Source organism: Ursus americanus, chromosome 4, assembly GCF_024610735.1.
Source record: "Ursus americanus isolate L20-20 chromosome 4, mUrsAme1.1.p, whole genome shotgun sequence".
Classification (NCBI taxonomy): domain Eukaryota; kingdom Metazoa; phylum Chordata; class Mammalia; order Carnivora; family Ursidae; genus Ursus; species Ursus americanus.
Window position 1 is genome coordinate 30,877,892 of NC_142130.1, and position 24,621 is coordinate 30,902,512.

A 24,621-nucleotide genomic window follows, 5' to 3' on the forward strand; every position below is an offset into this window, starting at 1 on the left:
AGATCTAATACAAGACTAATTGGGTCCTAGAGAACAAAATAAGATGGGAATAACATGTACAGACTCTAGGGGTCAAGAACAGCAGTCCCCAATCCTATACCTAGACAAATTGTCATTCACCCATGAGAGGTGAAATATATACATATGTATATTTATAAATATGCATGGATTAAAAAATTATAAGACTGTCTGAAGAAAATAGTTTTTAAGACTCCAACCAAAATCAGATGAATTATAACAGAGAAAAGAGGAAACAGGATGATTGGTAAACCATGTTTAATACACATGTTTTACACACATGCACACGCATATATACATGCTTACCTATGTACATACACACATATATGTATATATGTGCATAGATATGTACACATATATATATAGTTCGATATAAATGGATAATAATAGACTGTGTGAAAAATGTGTAATGCTCAATAAGGCTTCTTAAAATAGAGGTGAAATACTGCAAAAGAAATGCTAATAAGATCTAGAAAGAAAAGTACTGCTCAATTTCAGCAAAACCTAGGAGTTGGGGGCAGGGCATGCAGAGTAAAAGCATCCTCAAGGCTCTTGGGGTAAGGAGAAGAAAACAGGAAAAATGAAAGTGTTCTAAATATTTCCTTGGTAGAGGGAAGAAGCACCTAAGTGGGAGAAACAATAAAGGAATAGAGTATCTAAGTGGGAGAAAAATATCTCCTTTTCCTATAATAGCATTCTTATAATAGTAAAGAAGAAGAGCACCGGAAAAGGAAAGGGGAGATAACCATTAATGAGATGGAAAGAGTGCAGGGGAACGCCCCCGTTAGCTTGGGTGGAATGGAACAGCAATTTGAGCTAACTAGCAAAATCAAAGGAAAAGAAAAAGAAAAAGAATTATCACAAGCATAAGGAGTCAAACCAAGTGTAATTGTTGTTAGACAAAGTGTGAATGAACTGAATTCTCTGTTTAAAAAACAGAATCTATAGAGTAGGCTAGAAAAAAAAAAAAAACCCAAATCTATCTTAATGCTATTTAGAAGTAGCATACCTTTAAGTGACAACGAAAATTTAAAAGTCTAGAAACAGATCCATATAGATAGGAAATTTCACTATCTGGTAAAAGAGACAATTCACGTCATCAGAGAATGGATGAGTATTTCATAAAGAGTGTTGGGACTCAGATATGTATTAGGGAAAATTCAAAGTTGGATCAAAAAGAAAATATCTGTAGCCAATGAGGCACCCTCAAGAAAATTAAAAGGGAAGCAACCGATTCAGAGGAAATATTTACAACAAAGAACTAATATCCAGAATTTGTAAAGATATCCCACAAATCAGTAAGAAAAAGAAAACTGCCCAGTGCAGCGATGGACAAAGGATAATGATCAAAGCCAAATGATCAATTCACGCATAAGATGAGGCTCAGTATTACTTAGAGTAAATGGGGGAATGCACGTTATTACAACACAATGCCATTTTTCTCTCATCAGATTGGTCAACGTGTTTGAGATTTATAACATCAAACTATGGCAAGGGATGGGGGAGTATAAATATAGTCTCTTTGGAAGTCAAATTGACAATATCTAATACAATATTTTTGGGTTGAATCAAATACAATGGTAAAAGTGCATTTCTTTTGACTCAGAAATTCTATTTTTTAAATTCTTATTCTAGAAGAAGGTACATGTGTGCAAGGAGGCATGCTCACAGCAAAACACCGGTCATAATGTAAATATGCATGAGTAAGGGAATGGTTAAATAAGCTGTGGCACACCCCAACTATGGAATCTGGCAGCCACTAGAAGGAATGAGTTACCGCGTACGTACTGTAAAGAAAGATGGAAAGATATTGGTGACATATTGTGAAGTGAAAGAAGCAAGCTGCAGAATCATTTATATAGTATGTCACGGTTGTAAACAAAATCCCACAAAACTATATTATACCCTTATTGTATAAGTATGTAAATGGTGGGGGGCACCTGGGTGGCTCAGTCAGTTAAACGGCCAACTCTTGGATTTCTGCTCTGGTCATGATCTCAGGGTCCTAGGATCGAGCCCACCCGCAGCTCTGCACTAAGCAGGGAGTCTGCTTGGGGATTCTCTCCCTTTGCCCCTCCCCCTGCTCGCACTTTCTCTCTCTAAAATGAAATAAATAAATCTTTTTTTTTTTTAAGTATGTAAATGGGGAGGGGACTGGGACTGGGGACAAGCAAAGGGAATATTAGTTTCATCTATATTGTTTGAGTTTTTACCGTAAAAACGTAATCATGAATCATATATGTGTAATTAAAAAATAGGTTTACCCATAACAAGAAGAAATACCTTCACGCTTTGAAGGGCAGACAGGTCCATTAATCCATTCATAAATGCCCACTGTAGGTCAGTTGCTACTGGGGAGAAAAAAGTGACTCATATACAGCTGAGTCCCAGAGGCATTCTCTGTCTGGTAGAGAAGATAAGGCTTGTAAACCAGTATGTGAAATATGTCAGCAAAATATGATCCAAGCCCTAGGAGGCATACAGACCAGTGCTGAGGGAGTTCTGAGAGGAGATTAGCTCCTGGGGAGAGAAGAGGGGGAGAAAGAAGCAGGAAGGTCTTCATGGTGAAAGTAGTGTGTGTGTGTGTGTGTGTGTGTGTGTGTGTGTGTGTGTGTGCGCATACGCGTGCACCTGACAGAGGTTGGGAAGCAGTGGCTGCTGGGTTAGGAAAGATCCCCAACGGGAGACCTACACGTACAAGTGCAGATAAGGAGAGAACTTGAGCCGGAGAGGTAAGAGAACAGCAAGCGCTGGAGTTTGAGAAGCCTGAGGGCGGTGGGGGGAGTATGGGTGAGTAGTGGGTGATAAAGCTAGAAAGAGAAACTAAGGCAAGAGTGTTCATTCAGCTAACACTTCCGGAGTGCCGGTGAGTTTCACTGGCTGATGGGGGGAGGGGAAGACGGTGTCTGGAGCAAGCAATACATACATGATTAGGTATTTACAAACAACTGCAATCACATACATGCTTCATTACCCAATAACTGTGGCCAGGCTGAGAGATTGGGGTGCAATTTACAAAGCGTCTGGAGCCGTGGAAGGTTTTTGAGGAGAGGAGTGCATGATCTGTTGTAGGAAACTCTCTACGGCGCTGTGTGCGGGCAGATTACAACAGGTGCTTACCAGGGTCTGGACCAGAGGCGATCAGAGCCTAGTAAGGGAGTGACCGAGAGAAAGAAGAGGAAAGAACAGACCTGAGCAATAGTATGAAGGAAAAATTGCTAGGATTTAGCGAGCTTGGTTTTGAATACATTGCGTGGAAAGTATTTGGGGACACTCAAGCAGAGATGTGTCAGATAAAAGAGCAAGTTGGACAAGAGGATCTCGGGAAGGCCTGCTGGCTGGAGAGAGTAGATTTAGGAGTCCTTATTTCTGGGCGGAGGATAAAGTGTTGGAGAGATCAGTCCAGGAGAGCACTTGGTGTGGGATGAGAAAAGGGGAGTCATTCTGGAATCTGTTGGGATCTCAGCAGAGCAGAAAAGATCCAAGAAATGATGCCAGGATTTCAATGACCCAGGAAGGTCACAGAGGCACTAAGAGAGGAATTTGGTTCTGACCTCTCCACCTCAAACTTGGACTCTCCGAGGCAGGAGGCCCATCTGATTCTGTGTGTGCAGAGCTGCACCTGGGAGCTGACCGAGGGAGGCAGAGACAAGAAGGCCTCAGTCACAGCAAGGAAGCAGGGTGAACGTAAACTGGGCATTCAGGATGGAAGAGCTGCTCAAATCATGAAAGGCGTCACCGCAGCCTCTGATTAGGTCACATTTCAATGTGACTTTTTTGTACATTCAAGTCATGACCTCAGATGAGTTGAAGGTGGGAATATTCCTGGAAGCCATTCCTGCATGAGGACAGCTAGCAATGAATTAAATATATACAGAAGTGACTGTGAGCGGCCACAATATATCCCATCACGCCCTAACTCATCTTCCTCCTAACCAGATCCTAAAAATGCCCACGGCGACTCCAAGCCACCCAACATATGAAGTGTGCAGTGGAGGGAAACTGGGATAGAAAATATCCCACTTTTGCAAAATTTACCCCCCCTATTTACAAAAACATGTGATGTATGAATACATCACTAGGGCTCTTCCTCAGGCCTGAGAAGGGGCCTGTGCAAATGTGGGGCCCCTGTAGCTGAAATGTCACCTGTTTTGCAGTAAATGTGCCTGTGCCTGGATCTGCCCCTCCAGGGGGCCTCAAGCTGCACATGTCCTTGACTGAGAGCTCGCTTCCCTCTAAGGCGGCTGCCCTGCATGATTCGCTGTCTGTTCTGGTCACTGTCTCTGCGCCCAGAGGTTTTAATGCCTTGGCTCCTTATTGCGCTACTGTTGGACGTTCCCCTAGCCCATACCTTTGCAAACAAACCCTCCTCAAAGTATCCCATTCTGGGTGTGCCCTCTGTTTTCCTTTGGGACCCCGGCCAGTCATCACTCCCTCCTCCCCAACAAGCACCTTTGCTCCCCTCCAGCTGCTCCCTCATTCTCTCCCTTCCTTACCCCACCCCCAGGTGACTCATTCCCTAGGGCCTTGGCTTATGTCACCTCGGCAGCCTGAATGTCCTGAGCAAAACCTACCCTTTTCCCTGGCTCAGCTCCATCCCAGCCTCCTCCCCAGGCAGAGTGGTGCTCAGGAAGCCTGCTGGGTGAATGGTTGCTCAAAGATTGTCTGAGCTGGGTCTGCTTTGCAGGCAGTCCAGGGAAGGGGGAGGGGCTCCAGGAGATATCGATTTCATAATTAACCCCCGGAAAAGGAGGCCCTTTACAACATCTTTCCTAGAGACTAGAATCCCTGTTTACCCCACCACTTAGTGAGACCCTGTCAAAGCCAGGGAGGTCCCTTCCATCCCCGCTGGGTGAGGAGGGCGGGACTCCCTGTGTCTGTGAGTATGTGAGTGATTAAAAGCCAAGCTGGCCGAGTGCCCTATACAAATCATTTCCAGCCACAGTGCTCAAGGGACTCTGCTGGGATGCAGGGCAGGAACACAAATGGATTCTTACCAGGCAGGCCATGGGGAAGAAAGTCATGTCAGACCTAGAAAAGGGAGATTCTGTGAGAACGGGGGAGGGGAGGGGGCAGCACTAATCCCCAGGGGGAGGAGTCCAGGTTTCCTTCTCTAGGCTCCCTGAAATCCTTCATTGCAGGAAGTGATGGGAAACAATCTCGGCCTGGGTTAATGGGAGTACATCAGGGCCCCATTGAACAAGGAGGCTGGGAGGAAGGTGGGCTCCCCAGGCCTTTTGTTCCACAGGGCAGAATAGCCTGGGTGGCTTGCTGGCTGCCCAGGCAGGAGATGGCCGAGGAGCTATGCATATTCCCAGGGGGGGCGGGTGTGTGTGTGTGTGTGTGTGTGTGTGTGAAAGTTAGGGCAGGGTTTTGGCCAGAGAGGAGATTCTTGTCACTGAGAGTGCAGGAAATCTGCTTAGCATTTGCGAAGCTTCATGAAAAATAAGATGGAGTTTGGGAGCCAACTCTGCTTTGACTTTCTGAAACTTGGGTCGAAAATGTAGGGACTCTTAAACCAGCAAAGTGCCAGATGTCTGGGGAATTGCTTTCCCTGGTTGATTCGAAAGTAGAACATATTTTTATCTCTTTTATAAAATCAGAAAGGTATGCCTGTCTAAACAGTGAGGAAGTAACTGATTAGTTCTTGACTGTCCACATGTGAGTATGTGGGGGTGGGGGTACCGGAGTGGGGGGGTCATAATCAGTGGGACACAATATTAAACCTTTGCGGAAAGAGCACCAAGCATGGGAAGCGGATCTGTGACATAGACCAGGCTCCACCGCCGAAGTTGTTGTGACCTTAGGCAAGTCAATTTCCTATTCTGAGCTTCAGCATTCTCATCTATAAAATGAATTAATTGGACTAGATGATATTTACCATCTCCTCTCGTTGAAAAGAATTCCATGATTCTCGTAAACGCAAGCACGGGCCGTTGAGAGCATAAACTGCTTTTAGTCCTCCAACTAAGTGAGTTTATTCTCCTTTGAGCAGCACGGTAACAAAGCCGGGACCACAGTACTTGGGTTCTCATCTTGACTCTGCCTCTGTGTGACCCTGAGTAAGTCAACATGCCTCTCTGAGCCTCAGTCACTTCCCCAAGGCTCATGAGGTCAGATCTGGTTTCTCATTCCCCAGCATTGTGGTGCAAAACCAAAAACGTCTCACTGTACCGGTTCCAGCTGAAAAGACAGGCATTTCTGAGTCTTCTCTCAAATTCTATCACACAAAAAAAGTGAGTCCATCATATATTCTGACTTAAGATCCACCTCAAAATGTAATCCCCTAGGACTTAAATGGAGCATAAATGTACAGAAGATGAAAGTATCTTGAGTTTCCTACTTTTAGGCTCCTATTAACCTTCTTAAGATGGGTCTCAATCCCTGACACTACTCTCCTTGAGTGGCTCAAGATTTCTAGAACATCCATGGGGCCATTTGAAGGAGAAGATACATCTCCTTCTGGTGGTTTTCTAAGACCCTGAATCCCGGAACCAAAAACATCTCCCCGTTGGGTCTCAGTTCCTCAGACTGCTTCCCATCCCATCCTTCCTGCTAATTTATTGGTAACAGAACTTCCTTCAACACAGGAGCTAGAAAGAAGTAGTGCTTTCACAAGGAAACAAGTAGAACAGGAAAGCATAAAGGCCCTGTCTTACCACACTAGTTTTGGATCAGGCAAACCCAGATTTGACTCTCAGTGGATTACTTTCTAGCTGTGTGGCCTCGTGTATGTTACTTAACCTCTCTGAACTTCAGTCTCCTCCTCTGTGTATACCTGCCTTCCAGCATGGCCGTGAGGCTTAGAAATACTATATATAGACCGATGGTCTCAGGACTCTGGTTCACATGTATCTGGAGCTCAATACATTTTGGTTCCTTCTCCTTCTCTGTACAAAATGTTATGAGAAAGTGAAAAGTTGATGATTGTTAGCTTGGTAGCATCATGGGTCCATCATATCCAGCCTGTTTCCAGCTCTCCATCCTATTACTATGCAGCAACTTTCTGTCTTAACTGATCTGGTGACACAGAATCCCCCATCCATCCTCAAGACACACCCTACATTATATTGTACCCTTGTTTTCATAATTCTCGGTCTAGACTACCCTCCCCAATCTCTACCTGCCTAAGTGTCTCTTATTCTTCAAGGTTCAGTTCAAATGCCATGTTACACAGGAAGCAGTCCCTGACTTCTAGCTGGAGATCACCCTGTCTCTTCTGAGTCACCACAGTTCTTTTGCATTCTTGCTTATCATTTTTCCTTTCTACAAGAAAGAAGTAAGAACATTGTCCCCCTCCTCACCACCAACAGCCTGTGAATGACATACACTGTACATGTATCATCTGGGGAACCCTCAGGACAGTGACTGACACGCAGCAAAAACTCAAGAAAACATTCTCGATTAAATAGATGAATAGAGATGTATTTATTTGAGGTAGAAGATGAGATAAGATAAACTGTAGCTCTTCAGAAAAAGGAACAGAGGGGGAAACAAAAATTAACAGTATCTGTTGAGAAATGGAAATTGTACTCCCCAATTTACAGAGATAGACAACGAAGCTCATGGAAGCTAAGTAATAATGTTATGGGGCCATTCACGGGCACTGCTGTGTGTTGGGCGCTGCTCCCTGCGCTTTCGTGTGCATCATTTCATTTAATACACACAACATCCCTTATGACCTAGTGTTATCCCCATTTCGCAGATGCAGAAACTGAGGCTTAAAGAAGTCAAGTAGATAGCCCAAGTTTACGAAATTCACCAGGGAGGTGCTGGTGTAAATTCATACACTGTACCTTAAGTATGCATCGTCGGTGGGATCCTTGTTTTTTGTTTTTTGTTTTTTTCCCCTGTAACTGATCATTTTGTCCTGCACAGACCCAAATCCCGTTGAGGAGCAGGGGAAAAAAAACTGGTCAAGTCACAGCTCTCAGATTTTTTGTATTCCAATTTCTTGGTTTCTTTTGAACAAGTATTCAAGTAATTCCAGGCTCAAACTTTCCCTACCAGGCTATTTCCCCTCCACCTCCCAGGAAGGCTAGTCTCTGCTCTCTTCTCTGGGTTCTCACTGCCCGAAGTGGAAAAGCCCCTACTGTGTTCACACCTGCAGCTGAAGTCCATGCTGTGGAAGCCTGCGGTCCATTCTCTTGTGATGTCCCTCCCTCTCTCCTTCCTGCTGTTGGCCTCCTGGAACCCCAGCTCTCACTAGTACGGAACACCTGGGTCTCAGCCTGTGTCCTGAGGCATGGGCAGCCCCCTTCACCGCCTCTGCTTAGGGTCACTTCCCCCTTGCCACAGAGGCTCATGGCAGGCCTGCTGGCCTCAGCTCTCAGTGACCTTCTGCATTTCCCACTGGGGGCCCTCAGGAGCTTCAGGTCCGGCTGGAGAGCCCCAATCTGAGGGGTAGGCCCCACCTCAGTCCCGCTCTCTGTTCCATGAGCCACTCGGGGTCAGTGCAGGTCGTCTAACGGCGGTCTCCTCACGGAGTCTCTTCTGCAGGAAGGGGGTCACCAGCATGCTTCCTCCCTCCTGGCCGAGCAGAGTCCGCAGTACCTCCCGTGCCGGCTCACAAGCGCGTCAGGGGCAGAAATGCTAGAAGAGCTGTCTTTGAAAGCACCTGTGCCTTTGCCGGCCTGCTTTGGATCACTTAAGCCAGGCTTGAACAGCCTCTTAATCGGTTAGTTTTGTGGCTGACGTGTTTCTCCAGTGGGAAGTGGCTTTCACTCAGCTGCGTAAAGGAAGAAAGGCAGTTCGCGGGCCCAGTGCAGCAGCGAACGTCAGACCAGGCTGAAGGATTTTGAATTTGCCCACCGATCGAGAAACCCTCTTGAGAAACTTACTCTGCAGGTTTGGTGCACACCTTGTTTTATTTTGTGTTCCCCTCGGCCAGATAGTCACAATCTGTTTGCCTCACCTGGAAAGTTGCATAGTCTTGACAAGCCCGAGGCATCTAAGCGTTTGCTCGTTCCTGGGGCTACTGTATATTAGCAGGTGGGCAGCAAGGACGGTGGGCCTCTCAGATGTGCCTTCACTGGTAAATAGAAATGCAGAGCCGAGACAATTTCCCAGATCCTTCTAATAAACATGAGCCATATGTGCCCCAAGTATTTGGGGTCGTAATTTTCATATCGAGGCAGAAGTGATGCATCTCTTGATATTCTCAGCTCTTTCCTTCAGGCCTGGAGAAACCCAGGCTCAGGATCCAACTTAGCAGCAGCAATTGTTGAGTTTCTGATGCACAAGGGAAAGGGTCTGGGCAGGTGTGCACTTTCACTGCAAAGACAAGTAAGACATGGTCTTGAAACTCATGTGGTTTCCGGCTGGTGGTGAGAGAGGGGTGAGACATATCATGCCTGTCCACTTTAAGAAAACCCTCCCCGTCTTAACTCTGCCCCCTACTCTATTGCTTCACGGCCTGATTTCTAGAAAGAATGGTTCACATGCTTTGTCTCTCAATCCCCTCCTGCTTCTGCTCCCTGCTTTAACTACCTGCTTTAACTACCACGTTTATATGCACTTTTAGTCCATATCTTGCTAGGGTTGCCATATTTAGCAAAAAAAAATTGGGGACATACTTATACTAAAAAAATTCATTTCTATCTGAAATTCAAATTTAACTGGGCACTCTGTATTGTATCTGGCAACACCATGTCTTATATGAATTGTCTGCCAGCTCTTACCTAGGAACTGTTCCTTGTTGAAATGATTTCCTCCTTTAGCAAATGCAACACTGACTGACACCACTCTTTCCTGGTCTTCCTCCTTCTCCTAGACTACCCCTCGATCTCTTAAATGTTGATCTCCTGCCTGTATTCTCTCTCTCTCTTACTCTTCCCAGCATACCTTCAACACCATCATGGCCTCGGCTGTGGTGGTGTTGTATCAATGACTTTGCTTCCAGCCTAGAGAGCACACGTGCTGCACTCACTCCAAATCTCTATACCTCGTGGTCTCTTGGGCAACTCCAAGATGTTGCAAACTCAACGTGTTGCAAATTTTACTCATCTTTTCTTCTTTACTTCTGCTCCCATCTCAGTGCATTTATAACACCATCCAACCCACTGCCAAGCCAGAAATCCAGCAGTCCCTCTCATGTCTGCCCTCTCCCTCCCGCCACATCCAATCTGTCTCCATGTGTGATGGATTCTGTCTTCTTAAGATTCCCCAGCTGTCTCTCTCTGCCATTGCCCTATCATAAGCCATCATCATCGCTCGAGTAGATCACCGTGGTAGCCTCCCGATTGGTCTCTCTCCTTCCCTTCCTCAAGTTCTCCCTCCCCTCTATCTTCCACACTGTCCCCTGGAAGACATTGCCAACACAAAAGGTGCATTATGCTCTTCATTGCTTTATTGGTTTTATGTCAACCGTTGGTTGCTTGTCATATTGGCCTCTTCGCCACCCGGTGAATCCCCACTTCTCCAAGTTCATCCGCTGACACAGAAGGACCCCAGCCATACTGAAACACACTCCCTCCCCCAAGCACGCGCATAGTCTCAGCGTCTGATTCTACACACGCCATGGCTTTTCCTGCAATGCACTCACTTACACTTGAAACCACAGAAAACTACTCATCTTCCCAGCCAAGTCAATCTGTGTCTCTTGGCAGAAGCCTTCCTGCATTCTCTAAGAAGACATGGTTGGGGAGGGAAGTGGTGATCCCCACTCTGTGCTCCCCCAGCTGCTAGAGTCTAGCGCTTGTATTAACCTTTGTTAAAAAGCTGTCTAAGGCAACGATCTGTTTGCAAGTCTTGAATGTCTTGTAAGAGTTTGTACATTATGTCAGAGCCTGAGTTCCTTGAAGACAAGAACCATACCTTTTGTTTTGTTCTGTTTTGTTAATATTTAGAACTTTAAAAAAATCTGTAAGGATACAGAAACTAATACAACCAACACCTGTGGTTCAATACTGTGTTGTATTTACTTCCAGTCTTGCCCCGGTGATCCTACTCTCACCCCTCAGAGGCAAAATTGGAAGCAAAAGAACCAGATGAAGGGATCCCAGAGTAGGTATCAAAGAAGTTCCGGAGTAGGGTTGGGGTGGACCTGGGAGGAGCGGGAAATGGGTGATATGTAATCAGTTAAGGCATTCTTGTAATGAGATGTGGAATAGCAGAAACCCACATTTTTCTTTCCAAACGCCCATTTTCCCAGAGACTGATGGCCCACCTGAGCTGTATATTGGTGGCAAACTGAAAACATTAAATGAAAGAAAAATCTTTCTGTGGTTTTGGCTTTTTAAAGAAGAGATTTTGAAGAACATGGCCACACGTAAAGCCTTGGTGAAGCTCACTTTGAATTTGTTTCGGAGGTTGTTCAAAGAATTCTTTCAACCAGCTGAGAAGACTGGGCACCAAAACACTAACTGGGATTACCCTTGGGTGGGAGAATTGCAGGGAACTTTTTTTTTTTCTGTTTGCCCATCTGCGTTTTCTTACAGCAATGAAGAAGATGAAAGTTGCTTTAGAAACTATATTCAAGGACAATTAAATAGCTTGAACAATTTTTTCATGAGAGACATAGAGGATTTGCAGAGAGGGAGATTATACGTTGACAGCCTAGAATTTGAAGCTTGAATTTAAATGAGATTTCTCCCCGTCAGTATTATGGATTGACTGACTGTACCATCCAGGGAACGAACAGCTGACCTCAAATCACATGCCAACATATTCACAATTAAACACTCAAGAAGCTATAAAGCACACAAAATGCATAGTGGCTAAAAATAATAAACAAATGAAGCTTCTGTGTTTTCTTGCCTGAGAACAAGGGGCCTGTTCTTTTAGTATTTATAGTGAAATAGTGAGACTCTGTGGAAAAAAATACAGCAGTTGGGAAATGTTCTGAGTGAAGCGTTGCGAATGTGTCATAGAATCTGAGGGCTTCTGGCTTCACCTGTGATTGGCTAAGAATGAAGGATTGGCTATGAGCAGGTGACGAGTGGACCTCTGGATTATCAATTCAATAAGGAGAATGACCATTCTGAAATCTCATTGTTTTTCCTCCTTAATTTTTTCCTTTCTGAATTTTAAAACAGGAGAAGTGTTCCAGAAAGAGAAAGTGATTTATTTAGAGTTTCCCCACATATGCTCCTAAAACAGGTTGTGCTTTTTCCCCCCTAAAGGTAACATCTCTGTTCTGGGACAGATTACAAATGACAAAAGAGTTTAGAAAGCCTTGCAAAATTCTGAAGCGTTTTGAAAGCAGGACACTTTTCTCTATGTATTTAGTCCTGTGCATTTGGCATAGAGAGAGCAACAGAGCAAAATGCCCAATTTGGTTTCTTTTAATTAGATGCTCACTTGGGTTTCGTTGTTTTTAGTTCCCTGTGCTTCCTGGGGGAGGAGAGTCGTGTTAATGCTGGCTATTTGCGCATCCAAATGGCGGGGTAGTTTTTGGCAACCTCTGCACTCACCAGTCCCGAAATTCCTTTGAAGCATGGGGTCAGACATCCTCATTTCCCTGAGGACACTTTCCTGGACAGCTTGCCAGGACGCCACGGGGTGCAACCAAATCCTATAGTGTGAAATGGAAGAATCGGTGTGGGCATTGGTGTTGGATGAGCAGAAAGCTGAAGACGGCAGGTCAGCCTGCCAGGCTCCGTTCCAACGAATGCCCTTGAGAGAGTTGACCTTCTGTTTGCTGGGCGTCTCTCTACTAGATACCACGTGCAATTCTGGTGATAAGAGGAAATCATTTAAGGCATTCATTCATTTATTCTGTCAGTCAACAAATCTTTACTGGGCATCTACAATGCGTAAGGCACTCATAGAGACGAAGAATTTTACAAGAATAGAAACTTGGACACGTGAAAGCATTTCATAACTTATGGTGGGCTTTCCCACTTGTGTTACTTCAAAGATGATAACATAGCCATGGTCCTTGCACTCAAACAGTTTACAATATAGCAGGGAAGATGAAGCCTGTAGATAAATTTCCGCGTTGCAGGATAGAATGTAGTACGTGTCGTGAGGAAAAGAGCAATTCCAGATCAGGGAATGGACAGCTATCCTGGGGTCCCAAGTCAGCACGTTCATGGTTCAGAGAGTTTGAGAGAGGGAGATGCCCGCATCCAGCCTTGTGGTCAGGGCTGTGTCTGGCCCCAGGATTCCGTGGTGGGATTTGGACGTTGAATCTGGAGGACTGAGTGGCTCTGCTCTTGTTACCTTCTAGGTTTTGGAAGGTGCGCTCTCTTGGTATTGGGGCTCAACATCTTTTTCAGGACGATGTTCCTACCAACACGTTGATTGCCTTTGCAGCACCTGTACTTTGAAATTTAGGAACATTTTTGGAGCCTGGGGGATCATCATTTGTGGCCCATAATTCATGTAGAATTAGGGGCGCCTGGGTAGCGCAGTCGTTAAAGCGTCTGCCTTCGGCTCAGGGCGTGATCCCGGCGTGCCGGGATCGAGTCCCACGTCGGGCTCCTCCGCTGTGAGCCTGCTTCTTCCTCTCCCACTCCCCCTGCTTGTGTTCCCTCTCTCACTGGCTGTCTCTCTGTCACATAAATAAATAAAATCTTTAAAAAAAAAAAATTCATGTAGAATTAAACCTACTGATAGCAGGTCTAAGTCTCACACTTGGGCCATTTCAAAAGCCACAAAATTTAGGGGCTGATGTTTTTGTCAGATTCTGGGGGACTAATTTGCGGCTCTCCATGGCTTAAATTGTTAACTTAGTCCTAAAATTTAGAACTCTTTAATACACTCTCACAAAGATTTATCACACTGCCTAGGGAATGAGACCTCTCCTGACTAAAAGATAGTTAGTTATCCAGTAAACACTTTGGTTTCAGTGTTTTATTGAGGTATTTGTTCTAATACGGTGTAGAAAGATTTCTTGCTTTGATAGTAAGTATGATATTTTTTTCCTTTGGTGACTCAATATCTTGTGGTGTCTCACATTTCTCATTCTGAATGCCAGTTGCCATTGAACAAGACTGTAAATAAGGAAGATATAGGTATTTTAGGTAAGTGTGTACTGACACCAGATGATTCCTCTGGAAAAAAAATTACTCACTAAGTCCTCCCTGCCTGCCAATATGAGAGAGAGAGAGAGAGTAATATTCTTCTTTCTTCCAAAAAGATAATAAAAATGAGAATTTTTTTTAAATGAGAATTAAGATAATAGCTCATTAGGAATTCTGATTAGTCTTGTATTTTGCCTTTCTGACTTTACTTGTACTCTGCAGTATTCATCTGGTTTTCATGAGTCTAAAAGTCCTACTTGTCTACGTTTAGGAAGCTGCCTTAGAAAGTCTTCCATACTCTTACACCAAGAAAAATGAGCGGACTTGCCAAGTTCTGAGTTTGATGCAGCCTTCTTTTCCCAACTGATCGAAAAAAACAAACAAAAGTATGTTTCTTGAGAATGCATACAATAATCTGAAGCCTTAGTTTGATTGAATAGAAAGTGTAAATTTGTCATGTCTATTTCCAGATAATTTTCTTAAGCTTAAATGCCAAAATCAACTATGACCACCTGACGTCAAAAACCATGTAGAATGAATTTTGTTCCAGTGGGTCAAAGCATTTCTGTGAATCTCTAATACTCCTCTGTGATGAGGCAGAAATGAAGATGAGAAGCAAACTTCGGTCTACTGACAAATATAGAAAATGTTTCACGTACCAAATGAGTGTGTCCATGTTTTTCTGTTTCCATCTGGATCCTTTTCAGTGTGATTACTTATTTTTAGGTTGGCATTTTAGAAGGAAGATGAAATGGCTTTAGGAAATGATGTGAAAGGTTAAGAAGATGGATGAGAAATGTGAGTTCAGGGCTATCATGACAGAAAACGTAGCCTCACAGTTTTGTGTTCAATGTATTTCTTAGAAAAACCAGATACTCATATTTCTGCTAAATCTAAATTTTGAAGCTTGCAAACTTGAGTAGCTAGCCAAGGTGTAAAGGACTTTAAGGAAAAATGTGTAACTTTAAGTCACATTAGCATAGGGGGAGGCCACGTTACTAAATATGAGGTGGGAACAGGCTGACACTAATTTCTTTTTAAAGACTTATTTTATTTATGTGAGAGAAAGAGAGAGAGAGAGAGCACAACCGTGAATGGGGGGAGGGGCAGAGGAAGAGGGAGAGAGACTCTCAAGTAGACTCCCCACTGCGTGGGGAGCCCTATGCAGGGCTTGATCGCAGGACCCCAAGATCATTACCTGAGCCAAAATAAAAAGCCAGCCACTTTTTATTGATTGAGCCACCCAGGAGCCCCAGGCTGACACTATTTAAAACACAAAGCCTTGGAGTCCTGGGGGAGAAGGAGGTATGAACGAGAGCAAGATGGCAATTTGTTTATGTTCCTCACGTTGAACCCAGTCAACCTACCAAAGCCAAATGACATCATCTTCAAAATGGCGTTGAGGAAAGAAGCCCTAAGAATCTGAATAAATATTAACTATTTTACTAATACTTTGAGGAGTCCAAGACAGTCTTGAAAATTTCCTATTCTTGTAACTCTTTTATAGAATATGAAGTAGCAGCTCTGATTGTGTTTGTAAGTCAACCAGGTAGGCACATGGACAGAGGGGGGCAAGGAGCGCCTTGCCAACTGTTCAGATGCTCCACGTTGGTTTTTGATCATGCCAGTCCTGTCCCCTTCAGACTTCTGATTCTCGGTTCCTCTTGGGTTCCACGCTGGACTTCTGAACTAGCTTTGGAATCTGTTCTTCTTTGGCTGAATCTGGGCTCTTTGTCAAGACCTCAGCTCATATTCGTCCTTAAAATCTTCCACTACGGATGGCTTCAGTGACTCTCTCAGACCCTCGCATTCCCGGCCTGGCTCTAGTCTCTACACATGCAGCCTCAGTGGGACACTCTTGTCCCAGCAAAAGGGAAGTCCGGCAGGAGTTAGGATTCTCATTGTCCAAGGATGTGGAGGTTTACACAGGGGGCCTTAGCCTTCCTTGCCCTCAATCCCTCCATTACGTGGAATTGGTCCTGTACCCAAATCTGTTATTAACTAAACCCAACCTTTCTACACTGACACAAAAGAGAAGACACTGTCCAAAGTCGATCAGAGGTTTCTTCCCTTTCTTTACCCTTCTGCTTCCCTCCCTCTCCATCTGCTTTCCTTGCAAAGGCTTTTGCTGGGCTCTCCTAATGAACCGGGCCTTATCCTAGGTAGTAGAATTGTAAAGACAGTGTCCCTGACCTTCGTAAACTCGAATTCTGGTGCTTTCTGCCTCGAAGAAGTAAGACCAGTCAAGACCACATGTTCATAGACTTGCTCAACATCTGTGGGTTTTGCCTTTGTTTAATATGGGTGGGAATATGAATTTGTTTGTTCTCTGTCTCATACAGGCTAATAAATTAAAGTTGTTTAGGAAGAACTTCGGGGGAGACATGTGTCTTAGGGGGCTTTAACTTCACTAGCCCAACCTGAAGTCTCCAGAAGAGGATTTTATTGTGGTTGTTGTTTGTTTGTTTTTTAATCTCCATTATGCATGTTTCTAAGGTTTTTATTTTGAAATCATTATAGATCACAGAAAATTCCACAAATAGCTCATAGGATCCCTTGAACCCAGCTTCTCCCAGTGATGACTCCTTACAGGACTGCAGTACTGTATCAAAACTGGGAAACTGACATTGGTGCAATACTGCTAAGTAGACTAAGACCTCATTCAGTTGGCAACAGGTTTTACATGCACGTGTGTGTGTGCGCGTGTGTGTGTGTGTGTGTGTGTGTGTAGTTCTATGCAATTTGACCCCACATTGTGCAACCACTGCAACAATCAGGATACAAAACTGTTGCATCACCACAAAAGAGCTCCCTTGTGCTTTCTCTCCAAAGTCACACTTCCCTAACCCACCCCTGGTTCCTGGCAACCACGAATCCACTCTCCATCTCGACAGCTTTGTCACTTGAGAATGATTATAAATGGAATCATTCAGCATGTAACCTTTTTAGATTGCCTTTTATCACTAAGCATAATATCCTTAAGATCCTTCCAAGTTGTTGCGTAGATGAATAATTCATTCTTTTTTATCGTTGAGGAGTTTGCCATAGTATGAACGCACCAGACTTGGTTTAGCCACTCATCCTTTAAGGATATTTGTGTTGTTTCCAATTTTTTTGCTAATATGAATAAAGCTGCTGTGAACGCTCATGTGGAGATTTTTGTGTAAACATCAGTTTTCATTTTTCTGGGAGAAATGCCCAAGAGTGCAATTTCTGGGTATGGTAAGTGCATGTTTCGTTTTAAGAGAAACGGTCTGTTTGTTAGCTTTTTAAAAACAGCTTTATCAAGGTATCATTGACATATAATAAACTGCAAGATTGAAAGTGTACAATTTTATGTTTTGACAAAAGTATATACCCCCAAACCATCACCACAGTAAAGATAATAAACTTTTCCCACCAAAAGCTTCCTCATGGCTCTTCATAATCCCTTCCTCCTGCCCCTACTTGTCTCCTTCCTCTGCCAACCCGTCCCAAGGCAACCACTGATCTGCTTTCTGTCATGATGTTTAGTTTGCATTTTCTAGAATTTTATACAAATGAGATCATGTTCTTTGAGGGGATAGGGGTGGTGTCTGGTTTCTCTCCTTTCACATAATTATTTTGATATTCACCCATGTTGTTGCCTATAGCAATAATTAATTCCCTTTTACTGCCAAGTAGTAATCCACTCTATGGATATACTGCAATTATTTATCCATTCTCCTGCTGATGACCATTCGGGTGGTTTCTGGATCGGGACTCTTACAAACAAGGCTGTTACGAACACTGACAAGCAGAGTTTGTGTGCAGACATGCTTTCATTTCTCTAGGGTAAATTCCAAGGAATGAAATGGGTGGGCTATATGGTAAACACGTATTTAATTTTTTAAGAAACTGCCAAGCCATTTTCCCCACAGTCATTGTATCATTTTTACTTTCTCCTGGAAGCATGTGAGAGTTGTGATTGTTCCACATCTTTACCAGCACTTGGTTTTGGCAGTCTTTTTAACTGTAGGCATCCTAGTGGTATTTCATTGCGGGTTTAATCCCCATTTTCCTAATGATTGTTGATGTTGAGCATCTTTTCATGTGCTAATGTGTCATCTACATGTCTTCTTTGGTGAAGTGTCTAATCAAATACATGCCCTTTTTAAATTGGGGTGTTTGTTTTCTTATTAAGTTTTAAGAATTTCCCAAGTATTCCTCCAATAAAAGTTCTCCCCTTCCTATTTTTATTTTATATTTTTATTGGCAGATGAAGCTTCCTTTACTTTATTTTTTTTTAAGATTTATGTATTTATTTTGAGAGAGAGCACAGGAGGGCGTGTGGGGGGGAGGGACAGAGCGAGAGGGAAGGAGAATCACCTCCAAGTGCAAAGCCGGATGTGGGGCTAGATTCATGACCCATGAGATCATGGCCTGAGCTAAAATCAGGAGTTGGATGCCCTGGGGCGCCTGGGTGGCTCAGTCAGTGAAGCGTCTGCCTTGGGCTCAGGTCATGATCCCAGGGTCCTCAGATCAAGCCGTGCATTGGGCTCCCTGCTCTGTGGGGAGCCTGCTTCTCTCTCTCCCTCTGTTGCTCCCCCTGCTTGTGTTCTCTCTGTCAAACGAATACATAAAAACTTCAAAAAGAGTTGGACACCCAACCACCTGAGCCATCCAGGTACCCCAAGCTTCTGTTACTTTAAAGCAACATAGACCTAACTAATTGTGACCCCACTTTGTGAGGTAAAAAGAAGTAGCATTGTGGGAACCGAGGGAATGTGGCGGCAGCAGATCTTGGCTCCAGGTGAGCTCAACAACATGCCTTCCGTGAGGAGCAGACACCTGTGCGAAGGTTTTTTCCTGCCTTCCCCACCTGCTGTCTTGATCCTCTTTTTTAAGTCTCTGACTTCTTCTTGTTGATTCAGCCTCAGCAACTCAGGCTTCTTTCTCCTCATTCTCTGCAATATTTATCAAGCACCTGCTAGGTGCCGGAAGTCCTGTCAGAGACTGTGGGGAAAGTGATGGAAAGCGCCCCATCCATGCCCTGCGAGAGCTCTTCGTTCTAGCCTAGCGACAGGCACGTACACCGACACATTGCAAGCAGACGGTGAGAAATTCAACAACAGAGAAAGAAACAACACCGATGACAATAGAGAAGAGAGCATCATTCTATCGGGTTGAAAGTGAAGGTTGTAAGCGGTACAGCGATATCGAAGGTTTCCCAGAGGAGGCGGCAGGTGAGCTGGGCTTGGAAAAGTGAGTAAGATTTTAACAAGTGGAGAGAAGGAAGGCGTGTGCTGGCAGAGGGAGCAATGAGTGATGGTATGGAACCTGCAGGGACAGAGCCCGCTCAGGGAGCATCAGCCCGGTGCCTGGAGTGTAGGGTGTACGGGAGGAACCAGGGTGGGGTGCAGTGAGGGTGAGGCACTGCTACGGCTGGGCAGTCAAGTGAGGGCTGAGGCTAGAGATGGGGTACCCAGAAAGCCCCTCAAAGGAGCTCTGGAAAGTCTCTAAACAGGCGCTTACCACGTCAGTCCCTTTTCCTATCAGCTACTCCTTTCCAGCTTACCCAAAATAAAAGAATACAGGGAAAGTTTAAAATAGTATTTCACCTGCTGTTTTTCTTTAACAGTAAAGATAACATCATTTAAAAAGTAAAGACAAATCATTTCATGCAATTTGTAATGATGGTCTTTTATTTTTCTTAAGGTTTTCTCTGAATGCTAAAGTAATACGCATAATGTGTAGAAACTTGAGAAGTATTTTTTACAAAGCATGATGACAGTTAGAAACTGGCCATAATCTTTCCTCTCAGAGATAACTTCCATGCATTGACATTTTTCTTGTATGTTTCACCAGGACCAAGGCCCCCTCCGTGGTGCGTGGTATTATGGTTGTATTCTATGAACTTCAGCTAGCGCCCTCGAGTCAGGAGAATGCTTCCAAAGGCCCTTGATCTGAACCTCTGCTGTGGCATTTAGCCTTTCTACCCTATACTGTAGTCCTCTGTGGACTTATTCCTCCTCAATTGTGAACTGCTTGAGGTGTGTGCCATCTGCGTGCTCTCCCCACTATCCCTTACCCCGGCGCCCTCCCCCCGGCAAGATCCAACACGGTGTCTCTCACAGAGTGGGGACTCAGTAAATATTGTTTGGATGCAAGGAAGGATAAATAGATGCTTTAATTTTATTATACAGGCCAGTGTTTTTCCCAGTTCTTTGGAGTTATAGGGTTATTGTGCGAGAGGTAAGCTCTTGCCAAGTAGCTGGGACCCTGGCAGCTCCATGTCCCCCACCCCACCCTATTCAACCAGATCAGTTCCTCTTTCATCTGTGTTATGTAGTTGGGCTCCACATTAGATTTTATTTTTTAAAAAGATATTCTTCTGGAGAAAATAAGAAGTTTTAAAACTACTGATGTAGATACTGATTTGCTGGTATAATTCCTTGAAGAGAGAGAAAAAAAAGAATGAATCCAAGTGCAATCTGTACTACACTGGGTATAAATCACTCCGTCGTTTTTAGACTAGACTGTCTGAAGCTGGAAGCGAAGGCTGCAATGTAACAATGACGCGAGGCTAATTAACGACCAACGGTGAGGCAGATGTCCCAGGATCATCGTAAGACGTCCATGGACTCCCTGCTAGTAAATGCCGACATGTTCATGAGAATATTAGGAATCCTCCTAATCTACTACACAATGTCTTTCATGCTCTGGGAGTAGCTAAGATATTGGGGGTGGTAGCAAATATCCTTTAGTCTTCCATAAATAATTTAACAAAGGAATGGAGGCAGGTTCAAGGTTTGTGTGTGCCTCAACATTTCTTGAGGTAAAGATTCTGAGCTTTTTTTCTAAACACCTGAATGGAAGACATCATAGGTGAATAAGAATGTTAACAATGGCCCTTGGACTTCTGAGCATACGTGAGTCTGGCCAAGTCACTTAAATATGTCTGAGCTCAGTTTCCTCACTTGTAAACTGGTGATAAAAATATCTGTCCCAATTTCCAGGAAAGGATGTCCCGTAAGTTATGGAGGGTAATGAAGGTGAACCTTTGTGAACCTTGAAGTGCCATACAGATGAAAGATGCTATTGCTGTTGCTTCTGCTCAGAATCTTGTTGTTCTCGATCTTTCTTTGACAGAAGGCTGTGTTGCTCCTCCTTACTTCTTCTCCTCCTCCTTTTTCTCGGTGCCTCAGATTCCAGGGAGTCAGCCCATTCCTGAGCAGGCATCCACCTGACATGCGAAGAAGCCAGAGAATACAACCTATAACAAGGAGAAAAAACAGTAAAGAGAGATGGGCCCATAAATGACAGAGGATGGAATTAGCAGACAAGGATCTTAAAATAATGAATACAAATATGCCCAAAGATTTGATAGAAAACTAATGTCATGAAGAGAGAAATGGAAGATACGATAAAGAACCAAATGGAACTCTGTGGAGTTGAAAAATACAATATCTGAAATGAAATGATTATAATTTCACATGATTGATAGCAGATCAGACATGGCAAAATAATGGGTCAGTGAACCTAAAAACATAGTGATACAAACTTTCCAAGCTGAAGCACAGAGAGAAAAAAAAAGACTGGGAAAAAATAATCAAACCAAGTCTTAGTGATCTGCCAGACAATATCAAGCCGTTTAATATACTTGTAATTAGAGTCCCAGAAGGGAAGGAAGAAAATCATTGAAGATATAATAGCCAAGTGTATTTCAAATTTGATGAAAACTATAAACCCAGAGACTCAAGAAGCTCAACAACCCACAAGGTAGAGTGAACACAAAGTAAACTACACTAGGCCATATCTCAATCAAACGTCTGAAAACCAGTGATAGTCTACTGGAGAAGCCCTTTAAAAATCAGCCAGCAGCAGAGAAGCCTACTTTCACTCTGAACTTGTTCTGCACCAGCCTCTTCCATGTCCCCTCCTCCTCGGGATAGAATAGAGGAACAGTATTATCTAGTCCTCGACACTAGCAATAAGAGGCATTACGTAGCTGGCAGTTAGCATGTGCCGGGCACTCACATGATCTCACCTAACTTTCACATGAACCCAACGAGGTGGGAGCTATTATTAGGGGTGAAGCAACAGCAGCACAGAGAGGTTAATTTGTTCAGATCACGTAACTCGTTCTGTAAAGCCAGCCTTCAAATCCAACAGGCTGACCCCAGAGCCCACCATGCTTGACGCCACCCTCAAGCAGCTCGGTGGAGGTCATCACACACTTCCAGCGGCAAAGGGAAATACTGTTTGTATTTCTGTATTATGTATCAGTCACAAAATGGCTTCCTATTAAATCACAGCTTTCAGCCACTTTTTCCAAACCAGTACTGCCTCTTTCTAGAAACGTCTACACTATGCTTACTCATTATGATTAGATCTCAAGGACTGGTAAATGAATCATCTGTAATTTGAAAAGCAATGAACATGGAACCAGAAGACACTGATTATCAGCTCTGTGACCTCAGGCAAGTCACTTCTCCGGGCCTCACTTTCTTCATGTGTCAACCAGGGCAGAATAATAACTAACAATAAGGAATATATAAGAAAACCTTAAGTGGAAGTAGTTTGTAAACTGACAAGTAATATACAAACTTGAGGGGCCTTTTCATGTTTACTTAGGGAGGACCATTTAAAAATGGAATTGATATCACTTAATTGAAAATGTAGGCAGCAAACTCTGATCATTCATTTTGCTTCTTATGACTGATGACTCACAGTAATGCCTATTACTTCTGAAAGAAGAATTTTGGTATAATGATATATCTTCTTTGGGGTCAAGTTTAAAGACACCACAGGATCCTCAGGCTGCTGCACCCGGCCCTGCTGATAAAGGGTACTGGAAACACAGGCTGACAAGTCATGCAAAGGAGCCTTTAGAAGCTTGTGCGTGCGCTGTGACACTGCACATGGTAACCTGAAAACGCCTCCCCCTTAACCCAGTAATTCCACTTCCGCGAATTCTTCTAATGAATACTCATCTAGCATTGTTTTTAATAATGGAAAATTGGAAGCAACCAATTAAGTAGAGTTACTTGATAAAATATGAATAATAAAAGTCATTCTGTAAACGAGTAGCTTATTAATCTAGGAAATCATTAATCTGGGGAAAAGAAGTATAAGAAAGCAAAGTTTAAAAGGAGGCGACAAAAATAGAATTATCATATGATCCAACAATTCCGCATGTGGTTGTATAACCCTGCAAAACGAAGCAGGATATCGGAGAGGTCGGTGTTCACCCATCTTCGCAGCAGCAGCAGCGTTCACAATGGCCGAAAGGCGGAAGCATCACAAGTGTTCCTCAGCAGACAAATAGACGAATAAAACGAGGTATATACATACAATGGAATGTTAGTCAGTCTTCAAAAGGAAAGAAATCCTGGCACATGCTACATGAATGACCCTTGAGAACGTTATGCTAAATGAAAAAAGCCAGTCACAAAAAGAAAAATACTGAATGATTCACTTTACAAGAGGCATCCAGAGTAATCAAATTCATTGAGACAGAAAGTAAAATGGTGGTTGTCAGGGGCTGGGGGGAAGACGGCATGGAGAGTTGTTCAATGGGGAAGGAGTTTCAGTTTTGCCAGATGACAAGCGTTCTTGAGATTGGTTGCACAAACTGTGAATGTACCTAACACTAATGAACTATACACTTAAAAATGGTTAAGATGGTACATTTTGTGTTATGTGTATTTTACTACAATTTAAAAAAATTTAAAGCAGAGAGGAGTTAATAAGGCATATCGGAAGGAGTGTTTCAGGTAAAAAAAAATGTTTAAAAAATATGCAAGCACAGGAGAGCATGGTACCTTCTGGGAACTGCATGTGATTCTAATATGGCTGTATAGACCAGACCATACAGGACCTCATACACCGTGTTTAAGAAATTGGACTTCATTTAGAGAAGTAATATTGAATTGATTTGCTTCAGGTTGTCTATCAAGTCGAGGGCACGATATGACAGGATCACTCAGATCTCCTGATTCCCAGGTTACTGGGTATTTGTGTAGATGTATGATTCATGTTTAATAATCATCTTAAATAGGTAAACATCTATATGAAACACCAATAATGCAGTGTTTAATGTTTAACCCATTAATTAAGTTGTAGCACACACATTTTCCAAGGAATAAATATCACTCATACAGATCCTTAATTTCCTCTTATTGTCACTCATTAAGCCCTCTGAAGCTGAAAAAAGAAGTGTAAATTCCCTTTTTAAAAAGAAGGCTAGAAAATAACATGTATGTTACTATTTTTGTAAGAAAAATATATATGCATGACAAATACTAGAAATATCTACAGCAATGCTGCTAGTTGTCTTTCGGTTGTGTGATTTTGTTTAATTTTTGTCTTTTTACTAGTTTTTTTGTTTTGTTTCTTCACTGAGCACATAACCTGGAAGAAATGTTAGTAAAGAAAAACTAATTCTAAGGTTCATTCTATCAGATGGCAAATTTTTCAAGACTTTGGCAACTGTGTCAATCTGTTCTTTTGACTCAAAAGCTAATAATCCCCTAGTCGGTCAGCTTGGATCTGCAGAACTTACCAATATCAGAGAGCAGCTACTATCCCAAGAAGATCCCAGCCCTCAGTGCCCCCATCTACCCCCACCTTCCTTCCTGTGTGATCCACCCTTTTCATTCTGCTGCTCAATTAG

General features: G+C 43.4%; 1 long non-coding RNA gene across 1 annotated transcript in view; it reads left to right on the top strand.

Moving 5' to 3' along the window:
- Positions 1 to 24,259, top strand: part of LOC123802199 (uncharacterized) — a 67,146-nt gene extending 42,887 nt beyond the window's left edge. The window contains exon 4 of the long non-coding RNA XR_006782455.2: positions 21,152 to 24,259. This is a non-coding gene — a long non-coding RNA (uncharacterized LOC123802199). The remainder of the gene's footprint in view (positions 1 to 21,151) is intronic.
- The last annotated feature ends 362 nt before the right edge of the window (positions 24,260 to 24,621 follow it).